A 21,566-nucleotide genomic window follows, 5' to 3' on the forward strand; every position below is an offset into this window, starting at 1 on the left:
GTTTCCAAGTTTGTGGTGTCCTATAGCATATCTATTAATAAGCCTTCATTCTAAGTCATTCCTATCTCCTAACAACTGCTTCCATATTTACAATTGAGAAAATAAAAGCATTCCTCATAGCAGACATCCTAAGAATGCATATATGAAAAGATTCTCATGAAATTCTATCAGAAAGAGAGGCAGAAATCTTCATATTTCTTATAGACCTAATGTCAAGTTATCTGATTTGACTCATTTTTTTGCTCAGGCCTGATTTCTTTTAGGTCCTAAGAATATACTTATTTTCACTTATTTGTAAAAATCAGTAAAAGAGCATTGCTAGGTCATCTTGTAAACACCTTTTATTTTTAATTGGTTTTACTTTTCCTAAAGTAATGCTTGCAAAAAGTAAAAAATTCAATTTTATTGAAAAGCTTATGTGGCAATGGACCCCTATCGCACCTTTCCCCACTCTCATTCATATGACCCAAAGGCAATCACTGTCAAGTCTTTTAAGTGTTACTTATGGTATTTAGCTCCACATTTCTAATAATGTGCTCATAAGTATATTTTAAGCTTTTGTATATACACTGATTTATTTTATTTATTTCAATAGGTTTTTGGGGAACAGGTAGTGGTTGGTTACATGAATAAGTTCTTTAGTGGTGATTTCTGAGATTTGGGTACACCCATCACCTGAGCCGTGTACACTGTACCCAATGTGTAGTCTTTTAACCCTCATCCCCTCCCACCCTTTCAACTGAGTTCCCAGAGTCCACTGTATCATTTTTATGTCTTTGCATCCTCATAGCTTAGTTCCCACTTATGAGTGAGAACATACGATGTTTGGTTTTGCATTCCTGAGTTACTCTGCTTACAATAATGGTCTCCAATTCCATCCAGCTTGCTGTGAATGCCATCATTTCGTTCCTTTTAATGACTGAGTAGTATTCCATCACATATAAACCACAATTTCTTTATCCATTCATTGACTGATGGGTGTTTGGGCTGGTACCATATTTTTGCAATTGTGAATTGTGCTGCTATAAACATGCATGTGCAAGTCTCTTTTTCGTATAATGACTTCTTTTCCTCTGGATAGATACCCAGTAGTGGGATTGCTGGATCAAATGGTAGTTCTACTTTTAGTTGTTTAGGGAATCTCCACACTGTTTTTCACAGTGGTTGTACTAGTTTACATTCCCACCAGCAGTGTAGAAGTGTTCCCTTTTCACCATATCCACACTAACATCTATTTTTTTTTTTGTTTTGTTTTCTGATTATGGCCATTCCTAAAAAAGTAAGGTAGTATTGCATTGTGGTTTTGATTTACATTTCCCTGGTCATTAGTGATGTGGAGCATTTTTTTTTTTTTTTTTTTGAAATGGAGTCTCACTCTGTCACCCAGCCTGGAGTGCAGTGGCTTGATCTCTGCTCACTGCAACCTTCACCTCCCAAGTTCAAGCAATTCTCCCACCTCAGCCTCTCGGGTAGCTGGGATTACAGGGGCATGCCACCACGTCTGGCTAATTTTTACATTTTTAGTAGAGACAGGGTTTCACCGTGTTGGTCAGACTAGTCTCGAACTCCTGACCTAAGGTGATCCACCCACCTCAGCCTCCCAAAGTGCTAGGATTACAGGCGTGAGCCACTGTGCCCAGATGCTGAGCATTTTTTAATATGTTTTTTGGTCATTTGTATGTCTTCTTTGGAGAATTGTCTATTCATGTCCTTAGGGCACTTTTTATGGGATTGTTTGTTTGTTTTTTTCTTGCTAATTTGTTTGAATTCCTTGTAGATTCTGGATATTAGTCCTTTGTCAGATGTATAGATTGTGAAGATTTTCTCCCACTCAGTGGGTTGCCTGTTTACCCCACTGATTGTGTTTTTTGCTGGGCAGAAGCTTTTGAGTTTAATTAAGTCCCATCTATTTATCTTTGTTTTTGTTGCATTTGCTTTTGTTTTTTTGGTCATGAACTCTTTACATAAGCCAATGTCTAGAAGGGTTTTTCTGATGTCATCTTCTAGAATTTTTATGGTTTCAGGTCTTAGATTTAAGTCTTTGATCCATCTTGAGTTGATTTTTGTATAAGGTGAGAGATGAGGATCCAAATTCATTCTTCTACATGTGGCTTGCCAGTTACCCCAGCACCAATTGTTGACTTGCCACCACTATCTATATGAAGTCTCCATGTCTATATGGTCTGTTTTCTTGCCTTTGTGTTCTGATTTATTAATCTATTTTATAAAACTATACATCTATATAAACCCACTCTATCAAGATATCGAAGATTTCCATCATCCCAAAAATATATCTCCTGCCCCTTCTCAGTCAATACCTACCCCTTCAGAGACAATCATCATTGTGATTGCTATCACAGTAGATTAGTTTTGCCTATTCTTGTTCATTACAAATTCTTGTTCTTCATATAAATTCAGTATGTACTCTTGAATATAGCTTTGTTTACTCAACAAAATGTTTTGAATTTCATCCATGCTGTCATGCATTTCAGTGACAGATTAATTTTTGTTTTTTATTTATTTATTTATTTTTTTTTTTTGAGATGGAGTCTCGCTCTGTTGCCAGGCTGGAGTGCAGTGGCATGATCTCGACTCACTGCAATCTCTGCCTTCCGGGTTTGAACGATTCTCCTGCCTCGGTCTCCCAAGTAGCTGGGACTACAGGTGCATGCCACCACGCCCAGCTAATTTTTGTATTTTTAGTAGAGACAGGGTTTCACCATGTTGGCCAGGATGATCTCGATCTCTTGACCTCACGATCTGCCTCCCAAATTGCTGGGATTACAGGCGTGAGCCACCACGCCCGGCCCATTTTTAATTTTGAGTAGTATCCCATTCTGTGTATATATGACCATTTATTTATCAGCCTACATTGATGAACATTTGAACTGTTTCCAGTTTTGGCTAATATGAATAAAGCTGCTATAAACATTCTTGTACAAATGTTTTTGTAAACATGTTTTCTCGGGTAAAAATCTTAGAGTGGAATTTCTAGATTTTAATTAGATTTATGTTTAACTTTATAAGTTGCCAAACCAATTTCCAAAGTGGTCATATCATTTTATATTCCTACCAGCAATGTATGAAAATTTCAATTGCCTCACATTTTACCTATATTTGATATTGTCCAGTTTGTTTGGTCAGTTTTTTAAAAATATTAGCCATTCTAGAAGATGTGTTTTAGTTTTAATTCTCCAGATACTAATGACATTGAGCACTTTTTCATATATTTATTAATTATTTGTGTATAATACTTTTTGAGATGCCTATTCAAGGTCTTTGATCTTTTTTGGTGGGGGGAGGGTTGATTGTCTAATTTTATTGAGTTGTAGAATTGCTTATAATTCTGAATACAAGACCTTTGCCAGACATATTTTTGCAAATATTTTCTCCATGGCTGTGACTCCTCTATTTGTTCTCTTAACAATGTATTTTGATGAGTAGATGTTTTTAATTTTGATAAAGTCCACATTATTAGTTTTTTTCTTTTATCACTAGTTTTCTAGGTCCTGTCTAAAAAACAAATTCCATTATCTTGTATTGATGTTGCAAGACTGCAAAAGTAGGCTCTTATGTTTTCATCTAGAGATTTTATAGTTTTAGCTTTTACATTAAAGTCCCTAGCCATCTTCAATTAATTTTTTTGTATAGTGTGATGTATGAGTGTGAAATAATATGAAATCCATATATTGGTCTCTGCCCCCAGTTCCTGATACACGGCTCCTAAAGCCCTCTTGTAATTTCTTAAGAGATAGGAGTGCTAGGAGCATCTTCTGTTCTAATACTTCATCTTTAACCTCGGTTCCTGACAACAGAGTTCCTAAACCGCTTGATGTTTTCTGTGTGATAGGAGCATCTTTTGTTTTAACAAGGTGACTCTTGATGGGCTCCTGGATTGAGACTGCTCACCAGAAATACCAAGCCATGATTAGAAGCTTTGAAATTTTAGTCCTATACCCCTTCCTCTGGGGAAGGAATGGGGAATAGGAATTGAATTACAGTTCATCATGCCTATGTAGTGAAGCCTTCCCAAAAATCCCTAAAAGATTGGGTTTGGAGAACTTCCAGATTGGTAAACACATGGAGGTGCTGAGAGGGTGGCACCCTGAAGAGGGCATAAGAGCTCCACACCCTTTCCCTATGCATCTTTTCCATCTGGCTATTTCTAAGTTGTATCGTTTTATAATAAACCAGTAATCTAGTAAGTAAATTATTTTCCTGAGTTCTGTGAGCCATTCTAGAAAATTATTGAACCAAAGGATAAGGTTGTGGGAACTTCTGATTTACAGCAGGTTGGTCAGAGAAGCACAAATGCAACCTGGATTTACAACTGGTGTCTGAGGTGGTGGCAGTTTTTGGGGATTGAACCCTTAACCTGTGAAAGCTGATATAATCTCTAGGTAGATCATCTCATAACTGAATTAAATGCTAGGACACCCACTCAATGTCTGCTGAAAAGTGGAGAATTGCTCGGTGTGGGAAAAATAAAACCCACACATCTGGTGTCAGAAGTGAGGTATTCAGAGTAGACACAGAGTAGTGATGGAAACAGGAGTTTTACTTCTAACAGGCGAAGCTCATTTTTTTTCCCATACAGATAGCCAGTTGTTCTGACAGCATTTTTTAGACTATCATTTTCTTTGGAATTGCTTTGGCAGTTTGGTTGAAAATCAATTGACAACATAAATGTGGATCTATTTCTGAACCCTCTATTCTGTTCCAGTTGCCTGTCTACACATAAATACTACACTGTCTTGATTACTATAACATTACACTAAGTCTTGAAGTCAGAAAGTTTAAGTCCTCCAAATTTATTCTTTTTGGTTGTTGTTATTTTAGGACACTTTCAATTACATATAAATTTTAGAATCAGCTTGTCAACTTTTACCCCTCAAAAAAGCCTGCTGGGATTTTTATTGGGATTTTATTTAATCTATAGATAAATTTTGAGGAAATTGATATTTAACACCACCAAGTTTTTCAGTCTGTGAAAATAGCATGTCTCTCCAGTTAGATCATCTTTAAATTTTCTCAGTAATGTTCTGTATATTCAATGCAGAGGTCTTAATCATATTTCATTAAATATATCCCTATGTATTTTATGTCTGGATGTTATTATAACAGTATTTTTTAAATTTATTTTTTCCAACTTTTATTTTGGATTCAGGAGATATATGTGCAGGTGTGTTACCTGGGCATACTGTGTGATGCTGAGGTTTGGGGTACAAATTATCCCATCACCCAGGCAGTGAACATAATACCCAATAGTTTTTCAACCCATTCCCATCTCCCTCCCGTCCCACGTTAGTAGTCCCAGTTTCTATTACTGCAATCTTTATGTACATGTATACTCAATATTTAGATTCCACTTATTAGTTAGAACATGTGGTATTTGGTTTTCTATTCCTGTGTTAATTCGCTTAGGATAATGACCTCCAGCTACATCCATGTTGCTGCAAAGGGCATGATTTCATTCTTTTTTATGGCTACATAGTATTCTATGTTGTATACATACCACATTTTCTTTATCCAGTCCACCATTGATGGGCACCTACATTGATTCCATGTCTTTGTTATTGTGAACAGTGCTACAATGAAGATGCAAGTGCATGTGTCTTTTTGGTAGAATAATGTGTTTTCTTTTAGATGTACAACAAGTAATGGGATAGCTGGGTTGAATCATACTCCTAAGTTCTTTGAGAAATCTCCAAACCGCTCTTCACAATAGCTGAACTAATTTACATCTCCACCAACAATGTATAAGCCTTGCCAGCATTTGTTGTTTTCTAACTTTTTAATAATAGCCATTCTAACTTGTATGAGATGATATCTCATTGTGGTTTTAATTTGCATTTCTCTGATGATCAGTGATGTGGAGCATTTTTCATGTTTTTTGTCCACTTGTATGCCTTCTTTTGTGAAGTGTCTGTTCATGTCTTTTCCCCATTTTTAAGGGGGTTATTTGTGTTTTGCTTGTTCAATTGTTTAAGCTCCTTCTGGATTCTGGATATTAGACATTTGCTGGATGCATAGTTTGCAAATATTTTCTCCCATTCTGTGGGCTGTCTGTTGACTCTGTTGATAGTTTATTTTGCATGCAGAAGCTCTTCAGTTTAATTACGTCCCAATTGTTAATTTTTGTTTTTGTTACAATTGCTTTTGAGGGCTTAGTCATAAATTCTTTAGCAAGGCGGATGTCCAGAATGGTGTTTCCTAGGTTTTCTTCTAGGATTCTTGTACTTTAGGGTCTTATATTTAAATATTTAATCCATCTTGAGTTAATTTTTATATATGGTGAAAGGTACAGGTTTAGTTTCATTCTGCATATGACTAGCCAGGTATCCCAGAATCACTTAGTGAATAGGGAGTCCTTTCCCCATTGCTTATTTTTGTCAGTTTTGTCAAAGATCAGATGATTGTAGGTACGTGGCTTTATTTCTGAGTTCTCTATTTTGTTCCATTGGTCTATGAATCTGTTTTTATGGCAGTACCATGCTGTTTTGGTTACTGTAGCCTTATAGTATGGTTGGAAGTCAGGTAATGTGATGCCTCCAGCTTTGTTCTTTTTTCTAAAGATTGCTTTGGCTACTTGGGCTCTTTTCTGGCTCCATATAAATTTTAGAATAGTCTTTTCTAGTTCCATGAAAAATGACACTGGGGCCAGGCACAGTTGCTCATGCCTGCAATCCCAGCACTTTAGGAGGCCAAGGTGAGTGGATCACTTGAGGTCAGGAGTTCGAGACCAGCCTGGCCAATATGGTGAAACCAAGTCTCTACTAAAAATACAAAAAAAATAGCTGGGTGTGGTGGTAGACACCAGTAGTCGCAGCTACTTAGGAGGCTGAGGCAGAAGAATCTCTTGAACCCAGGAGGCAGGGGTTGCAGTGAGCCAAGATCACACCACTGCACTCCAGCCTGGGTGACAGAGCAAGACTCCATCTCAAAAAAAAAAAAAAAAGAAAAAAGAAAAGAAAAATGACATGGTATTTTGATAGGGATTGCACTGAATCTGAATCTGTAGGTTGCTTTGAGCAGTATGGCCATTTTAACGATATTGATTCTTCCAATCCATGAGCATGAAATGTTTTTCCATTTGTGTCATCTATGATTTCTTTTAGCAGTGTTTTGTAATTTTCCTTGTAGAGCTCCTTCACCTCCTTGGTTAGATATATTCCTAGATATTTCCTGGATATGACTACTGTAAGTGGCTCTCAGCTTGAACATTATTGGTGTATAGAAATTATGCTGATTTTTGTATGTTGATTTTGTATCCTGAAACTTTACTGAAGTCATTTATCAGTTCCAAGAGCCTTTTGCCAGAGTCTTCAGGGTTTTCTAGGTATAGAACAATATAATCTGTGAAGAGAGTTTGACTTCTTCTTTTCCTATTTGGTTGACTTTCATTTCTGTCTCTTGCCTGACTGCTCTGGCTAACACTTCCAGTACTGTGTTGAATAGGAGTGGTAACAGTGGGCATCCTTGTCTTATTCCAGTTCTCAAGGGGAATGCTTTTAGTTTTTGCCCATCCAGCATGACATTGGCTGTGGTGTGTAATAGATGGGTCTTATTATTTTATGTTCCTTCAATGCCTAGTTTCTTGAGAATTTTTATCATGAAGCGATGTTAGATTTTATCAAACGCTTTTTCCACATCTATTGAGATAATATAGTTTTTGTTTTTAACTGTATTTATGTGGTGAATCACATTTATTAATTTGTGTATGTTGAACAAACCTTGCATTTGAGAAATGAAATCTTTTTATTGTGGTGAATTAACTTTTTGATGTACTGTTGGGTTTGGTTTGCTATTATTTTCTCGAAGACTTTTGTGTCTATATTCACCAGGAATATTGGCTCATTGTTTTATTTTTTCATTGTGACTTTGCCAGGTTTGGGTATCAGGGTGATGCTTACTTCATACAATGAGACAGGAAGGAGTCCTTCCTCCTCGACTTTTGGGGATAGTTTTAGTAGAATTGATACCAGCTCTTCTTTGTACATCTGGTAGAAGTTAGCTGTGAATCCATCCAGCTGGGGCTTTTTGTTTTTGGTTGGTAGGCTTTTTATTACTGATTCTAATTCAGAAGTCAATCTTGGTCTGTTCAGGGTTTCAGTTGCTTCCTTATTCAATCATGGGAGGTTGTGTGTTTCTGGTAATTTATCGATTTCCTCTAGATTTTATAGTTTGTGTGCATAGAGGTGTTCATAATATTTTCTATGGATATTTTGTACTTATGTGGGATCAGTTGTAATGTCACCTTTTGTCATTTCTGATGGAGTTTATGTGAATCTTTCTTTTTCTTTGTTAATCTAGCTAACGGTCTATCAATTTTATCTTTTCAAATAACCAGCTCTTAGTTTGTTGATTCTTTGTATGGATATGTGGGTCGCAATTTCATTCAGTTTCACTCAGATTTTAATTATTTCTTTTCTTCTGCTAGGTTTGGGGTTAGTTTGTTCTTGTTTTTCTAGTCCCTGTAGGTATAATGTTAGATCATTAATTTGAGATCTTGCTAACATTTTGAGGTAGGCAATTACCACTATAAACTTTCCTCTTAACATTGCTTTTACTGCATCCCAGAGATTTTGGTATGTTGTGTGTTTGTTTTCACTTTTTTTCAAATAATTTGTTTATTTCTGCCTTAATTTCATTGTTTACCCAAAAATCATCCAGAGGTAAGTTGTTTCATTTCCTTATAAGTGTGTGTTTTTGAGGGATCTTTTTGGTATTCATTTCTATTTTTATTCCACTGTGGTCTGAGAGTATAGTTGGTATAATTTTGATTTTTTTGAATTTATTGAGACTTGCTTTATGGTCAAGCATGTGGTTGATCTTGGAGTATGTTCTACATGCAGATGAGAAGACTGTATACTCTGTAGTTGATGGGTGGATTGTTCTGTAGATGTCTATTAGGTCCAGTTGGTCAAGTGACAAGTTTAAGTCTAAAATTTGTTTGTTTTCTGCCTCAGTGCTGTCTAATGCTGACACTCGGGGTGTTGAAGTTCTCCACTATTATTGTGTAACTGTATAAGTCTTTTCATAGTTCTAGAAGTACTTCTTTTATGAATCTGAGTGCTCCACCATTGGATGTGTATATATGTAGGACAGTTAAGTCTTCTTGTTGAATTGAACCCTTTATCATTATATAATGCCTTTCTTTGCCCTTTTTTACTATGGTTGGCTTAAAGTCTGTTTTATCTGATGTAAGAAAGTGATCCCTATTGTTTATTGTTTTCCATGTGCATGAGAGACCTTTCTCTAACCCTCTACTTTGAGCCTATGGATACTGTTATGTGTGAGATGGGTGTCTTCAAGACAGCAGACAAATGAGTCTTGTTTTCTAATCCAAACTTTCCACTCTGTGCCTTTTAAGTGGGGGGTTTAAAGTATTTACATTCAAGGCTAATATTGATATGTGAAGTTTGATCCTATCATAAGGTTGTTAGTTGGTTGCTTTGTAGTTTCTATTGTGTGGTTGCTTTATAAGGTCTTTAGGCTATGTACCTAAGTGTGTTTTGGTGGTAGATGGTATCATTCTTTTGTATCCATGTTTAAAACTCCCTTAAGGATCTCCTGCAAGGTTGGTCTAATGATAACAAATTCACTTAGTGTTAGCTTGTCTGGAAAATATTTTTTATTTCTCTTTCACTTATAAAGCCTACTTTGACAGGATATGAAGTTCTTGGTTGAAATTTCTTTTCTTTAAGAATGCTGAAAATAGGCCCCCAACTTCTCCTGGCTTGTAAGGTTTCTACTGAAAAGTCCACTGTTAGCCTGATGGGATTCCCTTTGTACATGACCTTTCTCTAGCTGCCTTTAAGATTTTTTCTTTAGCATTGACCTTAGACAGTCTGGTGACAATATGCCTTGGTAAAGTTCACTTTGTATGGTATTAGGCAGGTGTTCTCTGGATTTCTTGGATCTGGATATCTACCTCTCTACCAAGATTAGGGAAATTTTCTAAATAATTCCCTCAAATATATATTCTAGGTTGTTAACTTTTTCTCCTTATCTCTCAGAAATGCCAATAATTCATAGGTTTGGTTGCTTTACATAATTCCATATTTCTTGAAGACTTTGTACATTTTTTAAAAATTCTTTTTCCTTATTTTTGTCTAACTGGGTTAGTTACAAAGACGGTCTTCAAGCCCTGAAATTATTTCTTCTTCTTGGTCCAGTTTATTGATAAAGATTTCAGTTGTATTTCAAAATTCTTTAAGTGAGTTTTTCAATTGCAGAAGCTCTGATTTATTTTTTAAAGACACTTATCTCTTCATTTCTAGGATTGCTTGAGAAGTTTCTTTGCATTGACTTTCAACCTTGTCTTGGATCTCATTAAGCTTCCTTGCAATCCATGCTTTAAATTCTTTATCTGTCATTTCTGAGTTTCCATTTTGGTTAGGGTCCATTGCTAGAAAGCTAGTGTGATCCTTTAGTGGTGTCACTACATTCAGATTTTTCATGGTGCCAAAATTCTTCCTTTGGTTCCTTCTCATCTGGAGACACTGACACTTCTAATTTTTGTAATTATTTTCATGTGGGTGGGATTTTTTCTTTTTCTCTTTTTCCCTACATTACTGGGTTTTTTTTCTTTCCCTTTCCCCCAAGGTCTCCTGGCTTTGTTTCTAAAGCCCTATGCACTTCTTTGGGCAGGTTTTGTATTGGACTGTGCAGTTTGACCTACAAGCCAGTAGATGGCACTTATCAATAACAGTCAGCTATTAGCTTGTCTGGAAAATATTTTTTTTCCACACAGCTGGGTACATACTTGCTCCTTGCTTACTGGCCGAAGCTCTCTGTTGTCTCAGGCATTGGACTGATTCCCGCGCAGTGGTCTGAGCTTCCTGCTCAGTCCTGGGGCAGGGTGAAGGGGCCACTATGGGCAGGGTCAGACTGGGCAGGTCTCTGCCTAAAGGTCCCTGGAGGGCAGGCACAAGCAACAGCACTGAGGGAGAATCGAATAGGCGAGCACCAAGCACTCAGACGTCTGCCTAAGCATGGAGCAAAGCAACCTTCTCGGCCCTCCTCAGCACAGGAATGGAGTGCAGCCTAAATTCCTAATCCAAAAGAGTGAGTGGTCCAGATGTCCGGAGATCTGCCTAGGCGTGGAGTGGAGAGGGACCCCCTGCACCAACATTTCTGCACAGGAGGAGCGGAGTGGCTCAGGCTTCTGAACCAAGCAAGCAGATCCTCTGAATGCCTGAGGATCTGCCTGGGCATGCAGCAGAGAGGGCTTCCCTGCACAAGGATCTCTGCACAGGAAGGGTAGGGTTGCTCAGGCTGTTGATCCAAGTGAGCTGGTGCTCCAAATTCCTGGAGATCTGCCTGGGCATGAAGTGGAGAGGGCCTCCCTGTACAAGGATCTCTGCACAGGAAAGGTGGGATGGGTAGGAGGGTCAGGCTGCTGAACCAGGAGAACAGGTGCTCCAAATGCCTGGATATCCACCTGGACATGGAGTTGAGAGGGCCCTGCCACACCATGATCTAAATAGTATTTTTAATACTGTAATTTGTTGTTTTCTAATATTTATTCAGAATTTTCCCATCAAACTGCATAAGTGACACTGAGCACAGTTTTTTACTTCCTGGAACTATCTTATTCATTTTGTTGTCAATGCTATGCTACCTGCAAAATTAAATTAAATTTCTGGATGTATGTTCCTTTCTATATATTCTCTGAAACAGTTTAAAATCAGAATTACTGCCACTTCCAGTATGGGGAAGTAAGCTCGTAACAGGACCTTAACCTTCCACAGAAAACAACTATAAATTCTGACAAAATGCAAAAAACAACTACCTGAGAGCTCTGAAGAATAAATAAAAGCAGAGTTGAAACTTGAAAGAAGCTGTGGGTATAAGTGAGTTTCCCACTTTGTGTGGCTTTGTCTTGAAGGCAGCCACAGACCCAGAGCAGCATGGAACAGCTAAAACTTCAATAGAAAGCATAGTGTCTTCATAGCTGGGAAAAGCAGGGGAAAGAGTCAAGATAATTAGGGCCACTAGGGAGTAAGGAAAGAATCCTGAATAGGAGACAGCCAGGGAACAGGAACTCCAAATTCCATATATAAATCTTGCCTAAGTCTCTGGCATATATGGAGCTGACTAAAATCAACCAGAAATGACAGTTGAGCTGTTCCCAATCAAAGGCAAGAGAAACTTCTCAGTTTAAATCTAACCAAGTTAATTGCCTTATAAAATAAAAACATCAGCTTCATTTGTAGGACTATAAAATAATCTAAAGGCTATGCAACATGATATCATAATGATCAAGATTCAATCTACAATTTCTTGACATGAAGAATCAGGAAAATGTGATTCATTTTCAAAAGAAAAGATGATCAACAAACACCAATCCCAAAATGAACCCGATGCTGAAATTATCAGACAAGAACTTTAAAGCTGCTATTATAAATATGCTTAATGAAATAAAAGAAAATATGTTCATAATCAATGAAAAAGCAAATCTGAGCAGAGAAATAGGAAATACAAAAGTAACAAAAGAGAAACTTAGGACTAGAAAATAAAAAATCTAACATAAAGTTCATTATATGAACCTAGTAAAATAAAGGTGATGGAGGGAAAAGTCTGTGAATTTGTAGATCAATAAAAGCAATTGGAAGAAGAGAGAAGAAAAAATGGAAGAAGAAAAAACAGTGCCTCAGGAATTTGCATGGCAATATCAAAAGATCCAACATGAAAGCTGGAGTCTCAGAAAGAGGAGAAAGAGAGAATGGGGAAATAAGAATATTTGATAAAATAATGGCCAAAAAATTCTCAAATTTGGTGAAAAATAGAAATTATTTTTTCCTCACATATAAAACTGAGCTTAGAATTTATTTTAATTTATTGTATTATTTGAATGTAGCTTACTAGGTTTTATTTAATCAAGTCTATTGATTTAGTGGGTACTGATTTTTAAGGTTTTTTATGTTTCAGTAAATTTAGTAGCCTACATTTTTCTAGAAAATTTCTATTTTATCTAACTTTTCTAATTATTTTTAGTTTTCCATTGTAATGTTTAAATTTTTCTATTTTATCCCTAATTGATATGGTTTGGCTGTATCTCCACCCAAATCTGATCTTGAACTGTAGTTCCCATAATCCCTATGTGTCCTGGGAGGGACCCAGTGAGGGGTAATTGAATCATGGGGGCGGTTACCTCCATGCTGTTCTCATGATAGTCAGTGATTTCTCACGAGATCTGATGGTTTTATAAGGGTTTTTTCCCACCCTTCACTCTGCATTTCTCTTTGCTGCCACCATGTGAAAAAGAAGGTGTTTGCTTCCCCTTCTGCCATGATTGTTAGTTTCCTGAGGCCTCCACTGCCCTGCAGAACTGTGAGTCAATTAAACATTTTGCCTTTATAAATTACCCAGTCTTGGGTATGTCCTTATAGCACCATGAGAAATGGACTAATACAGTAAATTGGTACCAGGTAGTGGGGCACTGCTGTAAAGATACTCAAAAATGTGGAAGCAACTTTGAAACTGGGTAACAGGCAGAGGTTAGAACAATTTCGAGGGTTCAGAAGAAGACAGGAAAATGTGAGAAACTCTGGAGCTTCCTAGAGATGCGGAGGGCTCAGAAGACAGGAAGATGTGAGAAAGTTTGGAACTTCCTAGAGACTTGTTGAATGGATTTGACCAAAATGCTGATAGTGATATGGACAATAAAGTCCAGGCTGAGGTGGCCTCAGATGGAGATGAGGAACTTGTTGGGAACTGGAGCAAAGATAACTCTTGCTGTGCAAAGACACGGGTGGCATTTTGTCCCTGCCATAGAGATCTGTGGAACTTTGGACTTGAGAGAGATGACTCAGTGTATCTGGCAGAAGAAATTTTTAAGCCGCAAAGCATTCAGGGTGACAGAGCATGAAAGTTTGGAAAATATGCAGTCTGATGATGCAGTAGAAAACAAAGACCTGTTTTCGGGGGAGAAATTCAAGCCAGCTACAGAAATCTGCATAAGTAAGGAGCCATATGCTAATCACCAAGACAATGGAGAAAATGTCTCCAAGACATGTCAGACCCTTCGCAGCAGCCCCTCCCATCACAGGCCCAGAAGCCTAGAAGTGAAAAATGGTTTCCTGGGTGAGGTCCAGGGCCCCCCTCTTGTGTGCAGCCTCTGGACTTGGTGTCCTGCATCCCAGCCACTCCAGCTGTGGCTAAAAGGAGCTCAGGCCATTGCTTCAGAGGGTGCAAGCCCCAAGCCTTGGAAGCTTCCACATGGTGTTGGTCCTGCGGGTGTGCAGAAACAAGAATTGAGGTTAGGGAACCTCTGTCTAGATTTCAGAAAATGTATAGAAATGGCTACATGTCCAGGCATAGGTGTGCTCCTGGGGTGGAGCCCTCATAGAGAGCCTCTGCTAGGGCAGTGCAGAAGGGAAATGTGGGGTCAGAGCCCCCAAACAGAGTCTCCACACAGAGTCCCAAATGGGGCACTACCTAGTGGCACCGTGAGAAGAAGGCCACCATCCTCCAGACTTCCGAATGGTAGACCCACTGACAGCTTGCACCATACTCCTGGAAAAGTCACAGACATTCAATACCAGTCATGAAAGTAGCTGGGAGGGGGGCTGTGCCCTGCAAAGCTACAGGGTCAGAGCTGCCCCAAGGTCATGGGAGTCCACCTCTTACATCAGCAATACCTGGATGTGAGGCATGGAGTCAAAAGAGATCATTTTGGAGCTTTAAGATTTGACTGCCCCACCGGATTTCAGACTTGCATGGTGCCTGTAGCCTCTTCGTTTTGGTCAATTTCTCCCATTAGGAATGGCTGTACCCTCATTGCATCTAGGAAGTAACTAACTTGCTTTTGATTTTACAGGCTCATAGGTGGAAGGGACTTGCTTTGTCTCAAATGAGACTTTGGACTTGGACTTTTGAGTTAATGCTGGAATGAGTTAAGACTTTGGGGGACTGTTGGGAAGGCATGATTGTATTTTGAAATGTGAGGATGTGAGATATGGGAGGGCCCGGGGCAAAATGATATGGATTGGCTGAGTCCCCCCACCCCAAATTTCATCTTAAACTGTAGTTCCCATAATCCCCATTTGTTGTGGGAGGGACCTGGTGGGAGGCAATTGAATCATGGGGGCAGTTGCCTCCATGATGTTCTCATGATAGTGAGTTCTCACATGATCTGATGGTTTCATAAGGGAGTTTTCCCACCCTTCATTCTGAACAACCTTGCTGCTGCCATGTGAAGAAGAACATGTTTGCTTCCTCTTCTGCCATGAGTGTTTCCTGAGGCCTACGCAGCTCTGCAGAACTGTGAGTCAATTAAACCTCTTTCCTTTATAAATTGCCCGGTCTTGAATATGTCCCTGTAGCAGCATGAGAACAGACTAATACACTAATTATGTCCCCTTTTCCTCTTCTAGTGTTTAATGGTGTCTTCATTATTTTTGTTGTTGATTAGTCTCTCTAGAAATTGGCCTATGTTTTTTTTAAACAACAAGCTTTTGGTTTCTTCATCTCTATTGTTTCTTCCTTACTTTCCCATTCATTTATATTCTTCATTTCAAGGTCTTTTTTAGATTTACTATTCTTATTCCAGCTTCTTCAGCCAAATACTTATTTTCAATACTTTTTTTTTTTTTTGAGATGGAGTCTTGCTCTGTCGCCCAGGCTGGAGTGCAGTGGCGTGATCTCAGCTCACTGCACCCTCCATCTGCTGGGTTCCAAGGATTCTCCTGCCTCAGCCTCCCAAGTATCTGGGACTACAGGCGTGTACTACCATGCCCAGCTAATTTTTGTATTTTTGGTAGAGACAGGGTTTCACCATGTTGGCCAGTCTGGTCTTGAACTCCTGACCTCGTAATCTGCCCACCTCAGCCTCCCAAAGTGCTGGGATTACAGGCATGAGACACCACACCCAGCTTATTTTCAATACTTTCAAAATAAATTTATTAAACTATAAATTTCCCCAAATAAGTGCTTTAGTTAGATCCCAAAAACACTGGATGTCGACTAGGGTAAATGATTGAACTACTATAACAAAGAGAATCCAGTAGACAATGGAACAAATAAGATACCTTATTTCCTTCTAGTCTAAGAATGAGGGTGGGTATTCCAAGGTCACAGATATGTCTGGATCCTAAGCTAATGAATCTTTGGCCATCCTTAAAATATATTTCTCAAGGTCACTTTGGTCACCATCATTCCAGCAAGCAGGGAAAGGTAAAGTGTGGAGGAATATGTGTGCAAGGTTTTATAGGTGAGGCCTGGAAGGAAAAATGACTTTTCCATTCACATTTTTTTGGACATAAGGTCTCATTCTTTTTTTATATATATACTTTAAGTTCTAGGGTATCTGTGCACAATGGGCAGGTTTGTTACATATGTATACATTTGCCATGTTGGTGTGCGGCACCCATTAAATCGTCATTTACATTACGTATATCTCTTAATGCCATCCCTCCCCCAACCCCACAACAGGCCCCAGTGTGTGATGTTCCCCTTCCTGTGTCCAAGTGTTCTCATTGTTCAATTCACACCTATGACTGAGAACATGCAGTGTTTGGTTTTTCACCCTTGCGATAGTTTGCTGAGAATGATGGTTTCCAGCTTCATCCATGTCCCTACAAAGGACATGAACTCATCCTTTTTTTATGGCTGCATAGTATTCCATGGTGTATATGTGCCACATTTTCTTAATCCACTCTATCATTGTTGGACATTTGGGTTGGTTCCAATTCTTTGCTATTGTGAATAGTGCCGCAATAAACATATGTGTGCATCTGTCTTTATAGCAGCATGATTTATAATCCTTTGGGTATATACCCAGTAATGGGATGGCTGGGGCAAATGGTATTTCTAGTTCTAGATCCCTGAGGAATCGCCACACTGACTTCCACAATGGTTGAACTAATTTACAGTCCCACCAACAATGTAAAAGTGTTCCTATTTCTCCACATCCTCTCCAGCACCTGTTGTTTCCTGACTTTTTAATGATCACCATTCTAACTGGTGTGAGATGGTATCTCACTGTGGTTTTGATATGCATTTCTCTGATGGTCAGCAATGATGACCATTTTTTCATGTGTCTTTTGGCTGCATAAATGTCTTCTTTTGAAAAGTGTCTATTCATGTCCTTCGCCCACTTGTTGATAGGGTTGTTTGTTTTTTTCTTGTAAATTTGTTTGAGTTCTTTGAAGATTCTTGATATTAGCCCTTGGTCAGATGAGTAGATTGCAAAAATTTTCTCCCATTCTGTAGGTTGCCTGTTCACTCTGATGGTAGTTTCTTTTGCTGTGCAGAAGCTCTTTAATTAGATCCCATTTGTCAATTTTGGCTTTTGTTGCCATTGCTTTTGGTGTTTTAGACATGAAGTCCTTGCCCATGCCTATGTCCTGAATGGTATTGCCTAGCATTTCTTCTAGGGTTTTTATGGTTTTAGGTCTAACATTTAAGTCTTTAATCCATCTTGAGTTAATTTTTGTATAAGGTGTAAGGAAGGGATCCAGTTTCAGCTTTCTGCATATGGCTAGCCAGTTTTCCCAGCACCATTTGTTAAATAGGGAATCCTTTCCCCATTTCTTGTTTTTGTCAGGTTTGTCAAAGATCAGATAGTTGTAGATGTGTGGCATTATTTCTGAAGCCTCTGTTCTGTTCCATTGGTCTATATCTCTGTTTTGGTACCAGTACCATGCTGTTTTGGTTTCTGTAGCCTTGTAGTATAGTTTGAAGTCAGGTAGCGTGATGCCTCCAGCTTTGTTCTTTTGGCTTAGGATTGACTTGGCGATGCGGGCTCTTTTTTGGTTCCATATGAACTTTAAAGTAGTTTTTTCCAATTCTGTGAAGAAAGTCATTGGTAGCTTGATGGGGATGGCATTGAATCTGTAAATTACCTTGGGCAGTATGGCCATTTTCACAATATTGATTCTTCCTACCCATGAGCATGGAATGTTCTTCCGTTTGTTTGTATCCTCTTTTATTTCGCTGAGGAGTAATTTGTAGTTCTCCTTGAAGAGGTCCTTCATATCCCTTGTAAATTGGATTCCTAGGTATTTCATTCTCTTTGAAGCAATTGTGAATGGGAGTTCACTCATGATTTTGCTTTCTGATTGTCTGTTATTAGTGTATAAGAATGCTTGTGATTTCTGCACATTGATTTTGTATCCTGAGACTGCTGAAGTTGCTTATCAGCTTAAGGAGATTTTGGGCTGAGACGATAAGGTTTTCTAGATATACAATTATGTCATCTGCAAACAGGGACAATTTGACTTCCTCTTTTCCTAATTGAATACCCTTTATTTCCTTCTTCTGCCTGATTGCCCTGGCCAGAACTTCCAACACTATGTTGAATAGGAGTGGTAAGAGAGGGCATCCCTGTCTTGTGCCAGTTTTCAAAGGGAATGCTTCCAGTTTTTGCCCATTCAGTGTGATATTGGCTGTGGGTTTGTAATAAATAGCTCTTATTATTTTGAGATACGTCCCATGAATAGCTAATTTATTGAGAGTTTTTAGCATGAAGGGTTGTTTAATTTTTTCAAAGGCCTTTTCTGCATCTATAGAGACTATCATGTGGTTTTTGTCTTTGGTTCTGTTTATACGCTGGATTCCGTTTATTGATTTGCATATTTTGAACCAGACTTGCATCCCAGGGATGAAGCCCACTTGACCATGGTGGATAAGCTTTTTGATGTGCTGCTGGATTCGGTTTGCCAGTATTTTATTGAGGATTCTTGCATCGATGTTCATCAGGGATATTGGTCTAAAATTCTCTTTTTTTGTTATCTCTGCCAGGCTTTGGTATCAGGATGATGCTGGCCTCATAAAATGAGTTAGGGAGGATTCCCTCCTTTTTCTCTTGATAGGAATAGTTTCAGAAGGAATGGTACCAGCTCTTCCTTGTACCACTGGTAGAATTTGGCTGTGAATCCATCTGGTCCTGGACTTTTTTTGGTTGGTAAGCTATTAATTATTGCCTCAATTTCAGAGCCTGTTATTGGTCTATTCAGAGATTCAACTTATTCCTGGTTTAGTCTTGGGAGGGTGTATGTGTTGAGGAATTTATCCATTTCTTCTAGATTTTCTAGTTTATTTGTGTAGAGGTGTTTATTCTCTGATGGTAGTTTGTATTTCTGTGGGATTGGTGGTGATATCCCCTTTATCATTTTTTATTGCGTCTGATTCTTCTCTCTTTTCTTCTTTATTAGTCTTGCTAGTGGTCTATCAATTTTGTTGATCTTTTCAAAAAACCAGCTCCTGGATTCATTGATTTTTTGAGGGGTTTTTTGTGTCTCTATCTCTTTCAGTTCTGCTCTGATCTTAGTTATTTCTTGCCTTCTGCTAGCTTTTGAATGTGTTTTCTCTTGCTTCTCTAGTTCTTTTAATTGTGATGTTAGGGTGTCAATTTTAGATCTTTCCTGCTTTCTCTTGTGGGCATTTAGTGCTATAAATTTCCGTCTACACACTGCTTTAAATGTGTCCCAGAGATTCCGGTATGTTGTGTCTTTGTTCTCGTTGGTTTCAAAGAACATCTTTATTTCTGCCTTCGTTTCATTATGTACCCAGTAGTCATTCAGGAGCAGGTTGTTCAGTTTCCATGTAGTTGAGTGGTTTTGAGTGAGTTTCTTAATCCTGGGTTCTAGTTTGATTGCACTGTGGTCTGAGAGACAGTTTGTTATAATTTCTGTTCTTTTACATTTGCTGAGGAGTGCTTTACTTCCAACTATGTGGTCAATTTTGGAATAAGTGCAATGTGGTGCTAAGAAGAATGTATATTCTGTTGATTTGGGGTGGAGAGTTCTGTAGGTGTCTATTAGGTCCACTTGGTGCAGAGCTGAGTTCAATTCCTGGATATCCTTGTTAACTTTCTGTCTCGTTGATCTGTCTAATGTTGACAGTGGGGTGTTAAATTCTCCCATTATGATTGTGTGGGAGTCTAAGTCTCTTTATAGGTCTCTAAGGACTTGCTTTATGAATCTGGGTGCTGCTGTATTGGATGCATATATATTTAGGATAGTTAACTCTTCTTGTTGAATTGATCCCTTTACCATTATGTAATGGGCTTCTTTGTCTCTTTGATCTTTGTTGGTTTAAAGTCTGTTTTATCAGAGACTAGGATTGCAACCCCTGCCTTTTTTTGTTTTCTGTTTGCTTGATAGATCTTCCTTCATCCCTTTATTTTGAGTCTATGTGTGTCTCTGCACGTGAGATGGGTTTCCTGAATACAGCACACTGATGGGTCTTGACTCTTTATCCAATTTGCCAGTCTGTGTCTTTTAATTGGAGCATTTAGCACATTTACACTTAAGGTTAATATTGTTATGTGTGAATTTGTTCCTGTCATTATGATGTTAGCTGGTTATTTTGCTCATTAGTTGATGCAGTTTCGTCCTAGCCTCGATGGTCTTTACAATTTGGCATGTTTTTGCAGTGGCTGGTACTGGTTGTTCCTTTCCATGTTTAGTGCTTCCTTCAGGAGCTCTTGTTGGGCATGCCTGGTGGTGACAAAATCTCTCAGCCTTTGCTTGTCTGTAGAGGATTTTATTTCCCCTTTGCTTATGAAGCTTAGTTTGGCTGGATATGAAATTCTGGGTTGAAAATTCTTTTCTTTAAGAATGTTGAATATTGGCTCCACTCTCTTCTGGCTTGTAGAGTTTCTGCCGAGAGATCAGCTGTTAGTCTGATGGGCTTCCCTTTGTGGGTAACCTGACCTTTCTCTCTGGCTGCCCTTAACATTTTTTCCTTCATTTCAACTTTGGTGAATCTGCAAATTATGTGTCTTGGAGTTGCTCTTCTCAAGGAGTATCTTTGTGGTGTTCTCTGTATTTCCTGAATTTGAATGTTGGCCTGCCTTGCTAGATTGGGGAAGTTCTCCTGGATAATATCTTGCAGTGTTTTCCAACTTGGTTCCATTCTCCCCGTCACTTTCAGGTATACCAATCAGACGTAGATTTGGTCTTTTCACATAGTCCCATATTTCTTGGAGGCTTTGTTCATTCCTTTTATTCTTTTTTCGCTAAACTGCTCTTCTCACTACATTTCATTCATTTGATCTTCCATCACTGATACCCTTTCTTCCAGTTGATTGAATCGGCTACTGAAGCATGTGCATTCGTCACGTAGTTCTCATGCCATGGTTTTCAGATCCATCAGGTCCTTTAAGGACTTCACTGCATTGGTTATTCTAGTTAGCCATTCATCTAATCTTTTTTCAAGGTTTTTAACTTCTTTGCCATGGGTTTGAACTTCCTCTTTTAGCTCAGAGAAGTTTGATCGTCTGAAGCCTTCTTCTCTCAACTCATCAAAGTCATTCTCCATCCAGCTTTGTTCCGTTGCTGGTGAGGAGCTGCGTTCCTTTAGAGGAGGACAGGTGCTCTGATTTTTAGAATTTTCAGTTTTTCTGCTCTGTTTTTTCCCCATCTTTGTGGTTTTATCTACCTTTGGTCTTTGATGATGGTGATGTACAGATGGGGTTTTGGTGTGGATGTCCTTTCCGTTTGTTAGTTTTCCTTCTAACAGTCAGGACCCTCAGCTGCAGGTCTTTTGGAGTTTGCTGGAGGTAGACTCCAGACCCTGTCTGCCTGGGTATCAGCAGCAGAGGCTGCAGAACA

The 21,566-nt window shown here is 38.7% G+C and overlaps 1 long non-coding RNA gene across 1 annotated transcript; it reads left to right on the forward strand.

The window, feature by feature from the left end:
* Window positions 1–1,767: 1,767 nt before the first annotated feature.
* Window positions 1,768–17,255, forward strand: LOC115838650. The gene is made up of 3 exons (XR_004033701.1): window positions 1,768–1,804; window positions 14,798–14,800; window positions 17,190–17,255. It is a non-coding gene; the product is annotated as an uncharacterized LOC115838650 (long non-coding RNA).
* The last annotated feature ends 4,311 nt before the right edge of the window (window positions 17,256–21,566 follow it).

Source organism: Nomascus leucogenys, chromosome 15 (genome assembly GCF_006542625.1).
Source record: "Nomascus leucogenys isolate Asia chromosome 15, Asia_NLE_v1, whole genome shotgun sequence".
NCBI classification, from domain to species: domain Eukaryota; kingdom Metazoa; phylum Chordata; class Mammalia; order Primates; family Hylobatidae; genus Nomascus; species Nomascus leucogenys.